Raw genomic sequence first — 14,082 nt, 5'->3', positions numbered from 1 at the left:
CTTTGCTCTCTGTTGTTGACAGCACAAAGAAAATGGTAGCAATACATAGAAACCTTGATGTTGAAGGATCAATAGTATTAATATTAAATTACTGATGCATGGAGAAGTGTTAAATAGACAAACTGATATAGGTGGTAGAGTCCCTCTAGAATCCAACCTTCTACTCCTCAGGACACTGGTTTGCCCTTGGGTAACACTGCATCCTAAGGATGCTGTGAGAGACTAAGAAAGCATCTTGTGGTTGACCACAGAAAACCTGGACAGGTATGTAGTAAAGTCCTTCATGATCAGGTTCACCTGCCTTTTGGCCATATATCTTAAACTTGCTGACCCTTATGCATGAGGTGGTTATCTGGTCCTCTCTCTCCATCTTTCCTTCTCAGTTGCATGCCACTAGCATCTGTCAAGATCTGGACCTGCCTCCTCTCTGAGGCTGTGCGACTTCTTGGAATTTTCTGTGTTCCATCCATTTAGGTTGCTCGACATTATGGGGTGATAATCTGTCCAGTTAGGTTGCCATTGTGGGATGATAATTGACCAGATATTCATTTTCTCTCTCTCTCTCCCTCTCCCCCCTCTCATCCAGGGAGCTCCTGGAGGACAGACTACGTTGCTTATCTCTGCATCTTCAGTGTCCAGCACAGGACCTGGACCATCTTATTTACTCCATAAACATCAAAGGAAGGAAGAAAGGGAGGAAAGCGCATCCTTTGAAACAGTAGTGCATCAAAAGTACAAAATGTTACAAACTAGCAATGGAAGCCCATTGTCTGATGTCTTTGTAGTCTGTAGGAAGGAGCTGTTTTCACAGGCACAAAGCTCAGGCACAAACAGAAAAGCAAGGGCAATTCTAGCAGCAAGCAGACTCTTATTTCCTACTTACCTGTCTGATAAAGAGGCATGATAGATAGTGCCCTCCACTAACGCCATTCACCAGCAGTAATTTTGTTAGTGGAACACTCACAAACTCTACAGAACAAAGAGGCGTTAGGACCTCTGCTTAAGTCCTGGTGCTATGATATTTATTTTTATCAGGTGGCATGGCAGAGGTTAAATGAACTTCAATGCAGCCATGCAGAATTTAGTCTGGCCATCCTCATCTGAGGGTCTTAAGGAAACCAGAAGAGAAAAGTAGCCTCCTCAGGGATTTTTTCCTGATGGTACAGTTTTTACAAAAAGCTGAGTGTACAACTTGCAAAATAATAAGCTTGGGCGATAGCACAAGCTTCGGCCACAATTACCACAAAGAGCAAGTGTGCTGCTCGAGCTTCCGACTTATCCTTGTGACTACGGAGCAGTCTGAAATGTCACGTTCAAGTTGAAGTGACTGTAGCCAATTAGGTAATTTCCACCAAATTGGGTCCATTAATACTTGGACATTATCTTGAGGGAGAAATAGGACTTGGTGACAAGGTGCAATGTGGCTTGTGAAATATTAGTTTTGGGCAATCACAAATCAAGATCCAAGTATGCTAAATTATTCAGCATTCTTGACCTCATTATTAACTGACTCTGTACGGGGGTCATTTCATATCATATTCATATCGTCTCAGGGTAGGGGAGCTTGGCTTTAATTCCCTCTCCTCAGACATTTCTTTCTTCTTATATCAAAGGACAGATAAAGGATATACATACATACATATATACATACATACATATATATTTTACCACCTAAAGAGCAAGAACAGTGTGGCTATAGCTTTGATGATCACAAAATGAGCAGTTGCTCATATAGCAGCCTGAATCAGAAATATGAATAGTAATTATAAATTTGGTCCCCTGCTCTGCTAGCACATGACCTCAGGTAACACAACACTCAGCCAGACATCTGCCCTGGTTCACTGTGTACTGAACAGAAAGCTGTAATTTGTGGCATATGGATTTAGAGATGAGTCAGGGCATCAGGGTCAAGCCTGCTTGTGGAAGTGTTCTAAAATGATAGCAATGATATTATTTTCCCAAATGGGAGAAAGCCACAAAACACCCCAGGAAGATCATGTACCAAAGATGCTTGCTTATTCCAGTTTGTTCCAAAGATATTTGGAACAATGATCAGTCAATGCTGACAGGATTTCTACAACCAGGAAATGGTGTTAGCTGTTTCGAACCTTAACTCTATGTTCCTATAAGTTCTGGAGAACTTTAGTCAGCTGACCAATCACCCGCAGGATATCACTAGCAGATATCATTTAAATTTAAGTGAAATAATTCCGGGAATCATAATAATGATGTAGGTCTAGAATGTAAACCCCGACAGTGAAGATCCGACAAAACTACAAAAGCAAAACAGAAACACTTCTTTAAGGGACTTGGAAATGAGGGAGCTTAAGGTTGACTGTTTGGGCCCTGGCAGAACAGTGACTTCTGTTACATAGATGCAGTTTTGTAACTTTGCTCACAAACCAGAACAAAACAAACCCTTTCAAAGCAGAGACACAGGATTCCATCCCGTCCTACAGCCAACCAGATGGGAGCAAAGCAGGTGCAATCACTTCAAAGTGCTCCTCTCTGTAAATTAACCTCTGATCCATTCCAGAGTACAACTGGCTGCTCTCAGGCACTCACTGGAGTTAAGAAGTTTTAGCAAACTCTACACAGGCATTAAAATAATGTTTGAATTAGTGCGGATCACAGTGGCCTAGATTCCCAGGCTCCTGAGAACCCTCTTGTATCTCTTCCATGTGTGAGATCCATTGGAAGGCGGCACATGGAGAAGACTCACCAGACTGCAGAGCAGGAAGGAGAATTTAGGTCAATTACCTTTTGAAGTGGGAGCCCTTTTAACAGCTACTCAAGGTAGTATGCGGCTTGGGAACCTGTATATAATAAAAAGCGACCTGTGCTATTTCTTTAAATACCACCTTTTGGTTGCAAGTGATCAAAGTATTCAGTTTGGGTAAGGAAAAAAAAAAGATCAAGAGAAGTTTCATCCATGTTCGTTCTGGAATCTATTAAGAAGGATTAGCTATGCAATTTACCTCTCTCAGGGTCTGCGCTTGGAAGTTGATGTCTCCAATTCGGTCTCTTCCAGCTGAGTCTTTGTTTTTAACCTATAAATTGAAGAGGCAAGTGGCTTGAATGCCACATCAGGATTTCTGACACACACACACACACACACACACACACACACATCAGAAATTGTGTGTGTGTGTATACACACACACATATATATACATACATACCAGAACAAATATATGTATATATATATATATTAGTCAGGGTTCTCTAGAGTCACAGAACTCATGGAGTGCCTCTCTGTATTGAGGGAATCTATTGTGATGACTCACAGTCTGTAGTCCAACTAACCCAACAATGGTCAGCTGTGAATGGGAAGTCCAAGAATCTAGTAGTTGCTCAGTCCCACAAGGCTAGTTGTTTCAGCTGGTCTTCTATAGAAGTAGGTTCCAACAGATGTGCTGGCAAGTAAGTGCAAGCAGGTGAAGAAGAACGAATCTTCCTTCTTCCCATGTCCTTATGTAGGTCTCCAGCAGAAGGTATAGCTCAGATTAAAGGTGTGTACCACCATGCCTGGATTGGGACTTGTTTTGTCCCAGGCTGACCTTAAACTTAGAGATCTCCTTGCCTTAGTCTTCTGGGATTAGAGGCATGTACTACCTTGCCTGGGCCTAAGTTTCATAGCCCCTATGCCTCAAGATCTCCATTCTAAGATCCAGGTGAGAAACTTGTGTCTTCCAGCCTCAAGATCTGGATTACAGGGCCCTACAATTCTGGATTGTAGTTCATTCCAGATATAGTCAAGTGGACAACCAGTAATAGCCATTACAGTGTGTGTATATATGTATATGTATACATACACATATAAATGTATATATATGTGTATATATATGTATACACACACACACACACATATATATATATATATACATACACATACATGTTATAGAGGAATTGTATGAGGAGATGGGGGATGCAGGACATGTCTGCTGTGGACTTACTTCCTAAAGTTAAAAACATGGACTATACATTTGCATGCTATCATTAGCACTTAGAGAAGTAAGAAAACATAGGAAAAATTCAGACAGGGTTTCATGCCTTTAAATAACCAGATGGTACCCCAGGATGGCCATTCTCTCATTTTATTATTATTTACTGGGCATGTGCTATATGACAGACACTGTGGATGTTTGGGGCAAAGACAACAGTGATTTTAATTTTGCATTGGAATTCAGGGACAGAAGCAATGTATCAACAATTCCTGGAACTTAGGGCAAGTTCATACTACTGTGGAGTTGATGAACATATTTAAGACACAAGTATGATTTTAGTGATTTTTTAAAATCATTTGGTAGTTAGGCACAGTAGAGCATTCTTATAATCCTAGCACATGAGAGGTAAGGGAGGGGCTCAGGGGTCAAGATCAAAATCCTGTACAGAGCGAGTTTCCATGGAAGCCAGCCTGGACTACATGAGACTCTGTCTATACAAGCAAACCAACCAGCAAAATCTTTCAACATTTCAGAAAGTGCAGAATAAGGATTGAAGAAAAACTTCTTTGCCAATTCCATCCTGAAGCAGTAATTGGTACAAGTAACTTGCTCTCTGCCCTTCTGGATTTTCCATGTACACATAAATATATATTCAAATATTCCTCACTGGGAGGAGGGTAACAGATGTCATTTCCCAATTTGCAGGCAGTTTTCCTCCTTACAGGTATTTCATGAACATCTTCCCATGTCATTTTGCATTGTACTGCACTCCCTGCTTGTCCCTAGCAGCTGGAGAACATTGTATCTTATTGGTTTATAAATATTATCGTATCTTTACACAAATAAACTCACAAATGACCTTCCTCAGCATGTCAACCTATAAACAGTTTTATGATTTTAGATAACACACACATTTAGTGTAGAAATCTGAAAAGTATAATTAATTGAAAAAACAGAAAGTCTTTTAATTAATGACATGCTTTAACATTTTTCCTTTCAATGCAAGGCTTAAGAAAAATCAAGTGGACTGAAAGCAACATACGGAAAACCTATAGACCTTCAAGGGAAATCACACAAAAACTTAAAGATTACTATTAAGATTAATTGCTTTTTATGGTTATAAAGTAATGTTGACTTACTAGAGACATTTTGAAAAATATGCAGATATGTAAAGAAAATAAGAGTCATTCTGAAGCCTACAGTTCAGGAGCGACAGACACTAAGCTCCCTTCTAGTCTGTTTGTGTGCAGACAAGCCTTGAGGTATTTGGATGAGAAGTGTCCCCATGGGCTCATGCATTTGAACACTTGGCCAGCTGGTGGTGCTGTTTGGGGCAGTTATGGACCCTTTAGGAGATACAGCCTTGTGGGAGGAAATAGGTCACTAGTCTGGATCCACATCCAGTTGGAGGGAGGTCCCAGCTTCCCGCTCTTGGCACCATGACTGCCATTTGCCATGCCTTTCCTGTCATTAGAAACTCTAACCCTTTGAACTGTAAGCTGAAACAAAGCCTCTCTCCCTTTTGTCACACTCTTATTTATAATAGCAACAGAAAAGGAACTAATACATCTAGATGCTCTGTGTGTGTGTGTGTGTGTGTGTGTGTGTGTGTGTGTGTGTGTGTAACTGGTTAAAGGGCTTAATACCTGGCTGCTATACCTGTACCAAGGCGATCAGGCCTCTGAAGAATTCTTCATTGAAATAAGACCTTGATATCTCTCCCAACAAGCTTATGCATTGTTTGAAAACTTAAGATGACTTTCAAAGATGAATTAGTTTAACCTTGAATTTCAACAGCTACTCAATGGTGGGAGCCAAGCCCAGAATCCACTAAGCCTTGTGACTGACTGTGGATTGTGAAATTCTGAATTTTAATCAGATAGCAGTGCAACTCAGGGTTAGAGTTATTCTGAATCCTTCAAGATTGCAAATGCTAGGACTAAAGGGATAGCTCAATGGTTAAGGGCACATACCGCTGGGTGGTGGCAGCACGCCTTTAATCCCAGCACTTGGGAGGCAGAGGCAGGTAGATCTCTGAGTTGGAGGCTAGCCTGGTCTACAGAGTGAGTTCCAGGATAGCCAGGGCTACACTGAGAAACCTTGTCATGAAAAAAACAAAACAAAACAAAACAAAACAAAACAGACCTGAGCTCAGTTCTCAGTGCCCACACCAGGAAGCTCAAAACTGCCTGTAAGTAACTCTAGCCCCAGAGAATCTAACGTCTTCTCTTACTTCTTCAGGTACTGGCACTCATGAGCATAAACCCACACATGTAATAAAAATTAAAAAAAAAATTAAACCTTAAAAAAAAAAGACAGACTTCAATGTCAAGTAGAGAATAGTCTAGAGAGAGCAGGATATTATGCAGCAGAGTCGGGTCGAGCTCCTTGCCCTATCTGTGGCTCTGGTCTCCAGCATGCCCCATACCATGGCTCACTTACTGACCTGTGTAATGACTTAACTGAGTCTTGCTACCCCCAGTGTATCCTTTCTCAGAACCTAGAAGAACAGTCCATTCTCTTGAGCACACACAGCCCCAGGCCATTTTTCTCCCAGTCCACCTGCCCACCACAAAATGGTGTAAGGATTCCATACGGCCTCTGCTCTCTTATCCTCAGTTACAACAAGCTAAGAAGTTGACTATAGTGTTAGCTCCCCACTTAGACCATGAAAGTGAGAGTACAGAAGGAGAGGTTCTAATAAGGCATGGCAATACATTCCTATAAGATATAGCATGTGGGAGGCTGAGGCAAGAGGGCCAAGAGTTCAAGACCAGCTTGGGTGACACGGTGAGAACCTGTCAAAAAATAAGAAAGAAGGAAAGAAAGAAAAAAGGAACGGAGGAAGAAGACACATCTCTAGAATCTCACTACGAGGGTAGTTAATGAAACAGCATATGTTCTGGGGTCATGTGAGTCTCTGAACGATTCACTCAACAAATAACATGCCCCTAGGCCTAGTACTTAGAAAGCATTGAAGAACAAGATAGATGGACCATGTCTTAGTTCCCTGTGGTAAGAAGAAAAATAGACAGCCTTGGGGGAAAAGAAACCCTGGAGGAAGGGAACAAAGTAGGCCAAGAAGATATAGGGCTCAGTGGGTTACAGATGCAGGAGGATGGTCTACTAAGAGGTGATGCTAGAATCTAGACATATGAAAGGGAAAGGAAGAGATATGAGAGTTTCAAGATGAAGGGAATCCAGTGCAAAAGCCCTGGGGTGGGAGCAGGCTTGCAGGGCTAGAGGAGAATAGGGACCAGGGATGAGAAAAAAACAGATCCTAGGCATGGGAGGCAGGAAGGTGAGGTGGGACATGCAGAACCTGGCCATTGTGAGAACTAGGACTCTCCACTTTGGTTTGGATCCTTGTGTGCCCATTTGCCAAAGGACACATGTTTGGAGTGTCTCTGAACCTCCATTTCTTATAAAAATGGGGGCCTTATCGTGCCAAGCTATTTTGTAAAGGTATCGTGTGTATGTATGTGTGTGTGTGTGTGTGTATGTGGCACATGTGTACATGCATCTGTGTGTATGTATGTACACCACTCTCATGAAGGTGGCTGTGGAGGCCAGAGGAGGGTGTCATTTTCCATGAGTGGCTGTGAGCTGCACAAGGTAGGTGCTGGGAATTGAACCCGAGTCCTCTACAAAAGCAGCATGTGCTCTTAACTGTGGACCTTTTTTTGAAACCTGAAATGAGATTATGCCTGTAAAATACTTAGCTCTATGTCTGGCATGTGGTATGTTTATAACAGACACTAGTCTCTTATCCCTCTGCATGTTGTAAAGTTTACGTGCTCCTTGTCAACGCACACATAAACGCGTAAGGGAGGCAGGACCAGTAATTTCCGAAAAGCAGGCATCCAAGTAGATCTTAACTTTGTCAACCAAGAACAAACCCCTTCAACACTCCAAGAGGCACTGAGGATTTTGGGAGGTAGACTGTAGACTCAAGTCAACCGAGGAACGACTTGTCTGTATGAGCCATTAGTGAGGCAAGTGCATTAGAAATACGCAGGAAAATCTCATTATCTCCCATTTCCATGGAGCGCGTAGTTCAAGGTTACAGAAGAATGTTACCTGTCCTTCTGAGGGACATCTGAACATTCAAACAATACCAGATAAAATGATCAGCTTGCAAACTCTTGCAAACACCGCTTCCTGCGGGCTTGAAAGGCCTCCTGTTAGACAAGAAGCTGCTCTGCGCTAACTTTTTATGTGATGGTAACAGCTTTTCTCTTATGTGGTGGTATCATTAGAGTTTCACTTGAGTTCACAAAAAAATCATTTTCTGTCTAAGTTTCTACTTGAACCCAGTTGCTACAGAAGTCGGGCATCAGTAGGGGAGGCAATTAGTTATTATGACTTTACTTACTTAGTACATTTTTTAGCAAATGGAGAAATGTCAAAAACCTAAAATAATTCTATAGAAGTATACAACCGACTCCCTTTACCCATAGATCATTAGCACTGTGGATGGGATTTCAAAGACTGTCGCCTACAACACCTTCTCCTGTTGCATTATTATGAAGTTGTCCTTGGCTGAAAGGGCCAGCAGGAAGCATTTTAATAAAAATTATAGGGTACTTAGTGTCGGGGGGCCAAGACTCTGGGGAGGAAGAGCGAGATTCCCCTTTGTAAGTGATAGACACTGAATCTAAGTTTTTGTCAAGACTATTAGTTATACTACCTTTGGAGTTTCTCTTGACTACAGGCCCATTTAGAAGGTTTTTTTTAAAAAAATATTTGCCAAAGAATTTCTGCGGGGAAATGCTTTGTTGACAGTCCTTCAGTGTTTTCTCTGTTTTTACACTAACATATTGTTTGGCACCTTTACCTGATGACCCATCTCATTGACCCAAAAGGTCTAATGTTTTTAAGTGTGCCCCATATATATGCCTAATAGGTAATTGAACAATGAGTGAAAAAAAATTCAACCTTCTGTTTCCTTTGATTTGTTTTTTTATGAATAAAAAACTGAACATAAACATCAAATATTATATAATATATATCACATACCTACCAAATTACATGTATAAGTGTATGTGCCCATATATATATATACATACATATGTATGTATATATGTATATGTAGATGTACATGTGTATATCAACATATATAGAAAGCTTCCCTTTGTAACTTCAAGGAAAGTGATGAGCCATTTATCTCACACATGCAAATAAAATTTTTAGAAACATCTCTGGGCAAGCCTCATGTCATTATTGGCCTTTTTGGACATTATCATTGATGGTAAATATTTTCTACTTTAGAGTAGATTAGATTTCTAAAAATAGCTAGCTATCATTTGGAATGGGATAGCTGACATAAATAGGACAAAAAGTGGGACAATGCTTTCCTTTTACCTAAAAATATACAGAGGGTCATAAAGTAATGAGTTACTATTTTCAGCATGGCTTATACATTGCTTTTAAAAATAGAAGCTTTACTGAGATATAAACAACATGTTACATAGTTAATCCCCTCAACGGGCATAAGCAGGAATGGGAAACGACTATCTCTGGGAACGTAAGAACACCTTCATCTTCACAAGGAGGAACACTGAACCTTTCACAGCCTTCTGCTTTTCTGTTTTCCCTTAGTCCTAAGGAGGCACAGTCAGCATTATATCTCCATAGGTATACCTATTTTAGGTATTGCCTATAAATGATGTGGTATACGGTGTGGGCTTTCATGACTTCTCTTGGTGCACTAATTTTGCAACATGTATGATTCTGTGCAGATACCTTCAGAGGGCAGGAAGGGAAACAGATTCCCTGGAGCTTGAGTTGTAAGTGGTGCAAGCCATCTAATGTGGGTGCTAGGAACCGAACTCAGGTCCTTTGAGAATACAGCCAAGTACTCCTAACCATGGAGCCATCTCTCTAGCCCTGATTACTTTAGCAAACCAAAATAACACCTCCCCTCAACCCCCAAACCATTTCTTCTATTGTTTTGAGATTATAACATAGTTATACAATTTCTCCTTTGGCCTCTTTTTTCAAATTAATTTTGTTACATATATCCTAAACACCTAAGTGTAGCCCATTCATCTGTACAATGTTACTTGTGTGTATGCTTTCAGGGCTGACCACTTGGTACTGGAGAACCAGTTGGTGTGCTCTTCTTCTGCTCTCAGCTTTCCTTAGCTGCCTGTAGTTCTTTGTGTAGGGTGGAGGCCTCCCAGGCTGTCCCTATCACTCTTTAGCATGTCTGTTGTTGTCCTTGTTTATCTCACGATTAGGCAGTCATGTTGGTGAGATTTTATGGGTCTGGCTTCTGACAATCTGAGGAGGCACACAGAATCTCACAGAATACTTCCTCTGGCTCTTGCAGCCTTTATGCCCACTCCTCTGCAATGATCCTAGAGCTGTAAGTGAGGGAGTGGTATTGTAGATGCATCCACTGGGACTGGGAGCTACGAGCCTGCATTTTGATTGGTTGTGGTTTTCTGCAATGTTGTAGAAAGAAGTTCTGTTGCAAAGAGAAGTTTCCTTGATTAGTGACAAGGGCTACACGTCTCTGTTGGTATAAAGACAAATATTTAAGAGGGTAGGTAGGGATTTTTCTGGGTTAGAAGATCCATGGCTCTACTAGCCTTGAGTAGTTGGTTTGATTTCTGGCACCAGGCATTCTCTCTTGTTGAGTGGATCTTCAGTTCAATTAGAGAGATGGTGGTTACTGCCATACCACTACTGTGCCCTGAGAAGCCTTGATTAATTTTTGTTGACATTTCATGCATGGATAAGCTCCACTGCTTATCTGCACATCTATTGACAGACTTTTGGGTTCTTTCAACTTTTCAGCTATTGTGAACAGTGTAGTTAAGCTAGAAGCTTCATCAAAACACTTGTTTTTAATTAGTTAATACACACATGTAAGGGTGGGATTGTGGGGTGGGACATACGATCATCCTGTTTTACTTTTAGAGGAGCTACCAAAATTTTCTACAGTATTGACATTGTTTCACATTTATTGGTAACCAACGAGGGTTTCAGTTTCATCAAACATTCACAAAAACTAATTATTTTTTTCTTACTGGTAACCAACGAGGGTTTCAGTTTCATCAAACATTCACAAAAACTAATTTTTTTTCTTAAAAATCAAATAGCCATTTTAGCAGGTGCAAAGTGGTATTTGATAGTTTGCTTTGCATTTCCGTAATGACGAATGATGTCGGAGATGTTCCCTGTGCTCTTCCACCTTCTGCATAAGCTTCCTGACGGAAAGTCTACTCCAGTTCTTTGCCTCTCTTCCCTCTTACTAGGCACTTCCAGAAGAGATACTTTTTTTAAAAAAGAAAATTATTCACTTTATATAGTGCTCACTGCCCCCCTCGTGGTCACCCCCCCATCCTTTCTCCCCTCCTCCCTTCCCTTCTTCTTTGAGTGGGTGGGAACCCTCTAGGTATCCCCCTACCCTAGTACATCAAGTCTCTGTGGGGCTAGGGACTTCCTCTCCCACTGAGGCCAGACAAAGCACTACAGCTAGAACACAGACAGACTTTTGGGATAGTCCCCACTCCAGTGGTTTAGGACCTGGATGAAGACCAAGCTGCACATCTGCTACATATTTGAGGGGAAAGCTTAGGCCCAGTCCAGAGACACTTTTAGTTTTTAATTAAAAAAGTGTTTGTCTATTTATTTATTTAGCAATATAGGCTCTGTTGAAATAAACACATGGCATCCTTTTACCATGAAGCCAAAGTATAATACTTCATTGAACATTTGAGTGAACAATTAAATGATCCCATTACATGTATAGTGCACATAATACAGGCCATTTACATTTTTTTGTAAACAACAGGGACTTTTTAAACTACCCCAGTAGCTATAGAGTTTCCTTAAGGGACTCCCAAACACTGATGTAGTTGGAAGAGTACCATGAAGCTGTGTGCGCAGAACTTACGTTTGACTGAGAAAATATGACCTAAAGACTAGGGGTATGCTGAGGAGATCATGGGAAGCCAGAGCTTCCCTTTTTTAACTCCTGGGCTGACACTTCTGGGAAAAGATTCTTAGATATTTTTGATGGTCTCTGTATCAATTACTGTTCTTATGGTGATCAAACACTTGGCAAGAAACAGCTGAAGGGAGTAGGGGATGACATTGGCTCACAGTTTGAGGGGCTACATCCATCACACTTAAGGAGTTATGGTTGTAGGGGGTATTAAACAGCCAGCCATATTGCATACACACCAGGAAGGAGATAGAGATGAACAATGGTATTCAGTTTATTTTAAACCTTATTCAGTCTGGGATGCCAGGCTGTCTCATGGTATTGCCACCATCCAAGGTGAATCTTGTTTTGTTAAGCATTTCTGGAGATTACCTCATAGAAATACCTAGAAGTTCTTTTCTATGGTGATTCTAAAACTCATTGGATTACAATGAGTATAATCGTTGCTGCTGATCACATAAACACAGGCAGGCAATTCCTGTTTTCCCAGATATAGAAGAGGATACACACAAATGTGTGGTAAGTTGTTGTGGTAAAGCTGGGTGGGCTAGTGAGCAAGCATCTAGGCTGGCATCATGTCACTGGGAGGACATGAGCTGACCAGTAGGTAAAAGTCCAAGTGGGAAGCCAAGAAGGCTTGGGTGCAGTAGTCTATCTTGCTGGCAAATCGCAACCCAATATAAATCCCAACCATCCAAGACCTTCATCAGCTGAAGCAGGAAATGGGGTCCTGATGGAGTTCCTTTATGCACCCAATAGCATCTGCCCTAGCACCTTGGAGAACTGGGTTTAAACTAGAGACACAAAATGGAGGCAGCTCTCCCAGAGCCGTTCTACAAGGAAATGACAATGGGTAAGAATGGGATGAAAACACAAACTGTACAAAGAGGGGGTGTGTGAACCTCTTTAGGGGTTTCTCCACTCTTCTCTAGGTTTTTTTTTTTTTTGGTTAAAAAACAAAATCAAAATTATGCAACATAGCTCCCTCCATATCCTTGTCTTGCCCAGAATTAAAAACAATAAACCTATCTACTGAAGGCTCTCTCACTTCAAAACCCAGCTGGGTGCTTTCTGCTATCAAGGAAGGTGCCCGAAAAATAAATTGCTCTTATCAGAAATAAAGCATTTTAGTTCTGCCACAAGCGCTGAGATCAGTGTTTATAAGTCCCTCCAAAGGCAACTCCATTGCTGCTGCTCTTCTCCCATTTTCTTTTGATGCATAAACCTGTAGACTGGAGCACTGTGATTGCATTCTGCTCTGGAGCAGTGTAATTGTAAATATTCATCGGAATTCAAGCTAGCTCTTCCAGGTCCTTCCTCGGGCTGTGCAGCTATGCAAACAGCAGTGGCGCCACATTAGCTCTCCGCCTGGAGGCCACTATTTGCCCACTGCCCCTAGGACCCTTTCTGTGGAGTGAACACATGCAGAGAAACTGGCCCTTAAACACCATTTCAACCTACTGTTTCACTTGTTTTTCCTTTTCTCCCCATGACTTCAGATCCTTAGTAATTCTGTCTGTGGGTCCCAAATATACATTCAAAAGAGAGCTGTGTCCTTGACTTAGAGCCTGTAGTTTGAAGGCTCATGCTGTGCGTGTATGTTCAATCTGTTTAGGAGAATAATTGGAGTCTAGCTATTTCATGAACATACACACACAAACACACACGCACATACACATGAGTATATATATACATGTATGCAAAAACTCTAGATGGAAAGGTAGGATAGCTGACTATTCTAATTAAGTTATGAAAGCATGAATAAGCTTTCCAATCATCTTCCAAATGAAAAGAAAATAACATGAGATTAGAAAAAATAATATGCAATTGGCAATATCTTATTAGTTATGAAAACCCTGTAGTATAGAATTATTTACAGCTTTAAAACAAAAATCTTAGACCCTAAAGGGAGCTGAGCTTGAGCAGCTGGTTCAGTCTGGGCTCCTGGACCACTCCCTGATAAAGGTTCTCAATGAAAGATGATTAGATTTTAGGAGAACTCAGGGCACCTGCAATAGTAACTTCAGAATCACCCATGGAGGAAATTGATGCATAGAAAAATGACCTATACAAACCAATTCACAGAGTTCAAAAGAGACATGAGAGAGATAAAGACACACACACACACAGAGAGAGAGAGAGAGAGAGAGAGAGAGAGAGAGAGAGAGAGAGAGAGAG

General features: G+C 41.2%; 1 long non-coding RNA gene across 1 annotated transcript in view; it reads right to left on the bottom strand.

Annotated features, from left to right (window-relative positions):
• Window positions 1–2,980: 2,980 nt before the first annotated feature.
• Window positions 2,981–14,082, bottom strand: part of LOC116070142 — a 31,261-nt gene continuing 20,159 nt past the window's right edge. The window contains exon 3 of the long non-coding RNA XR_004110291.1: window positions 2,981–3,050. This is a non-coding gene — a long non-coding RNA (uncharacterized LOC116070142). The remainder of the gene's footprint in view (window positions 3,051–14,082) is intronic.

Source organism: Mastomys coucha, unplaced genomic scaffold (assembly GCF_008632895.1).
Source record: "Mastomys coucha isolate ucsf_1 unplaced genomic scaffold, UCSF_Mcou_1 pScaffold22, whole genome shotgun sequence".
NCBI lineage: Eukaryota > Metazoa > Chordata > Mammalia > Rodentia > Muridae > Mastomys > Mastomys coucha.
The sequence above is the reverse complement of the archived record's forward strand: the minus strand, read 5'-3'. Positions and strand labels throughout refer to the sequence as shown.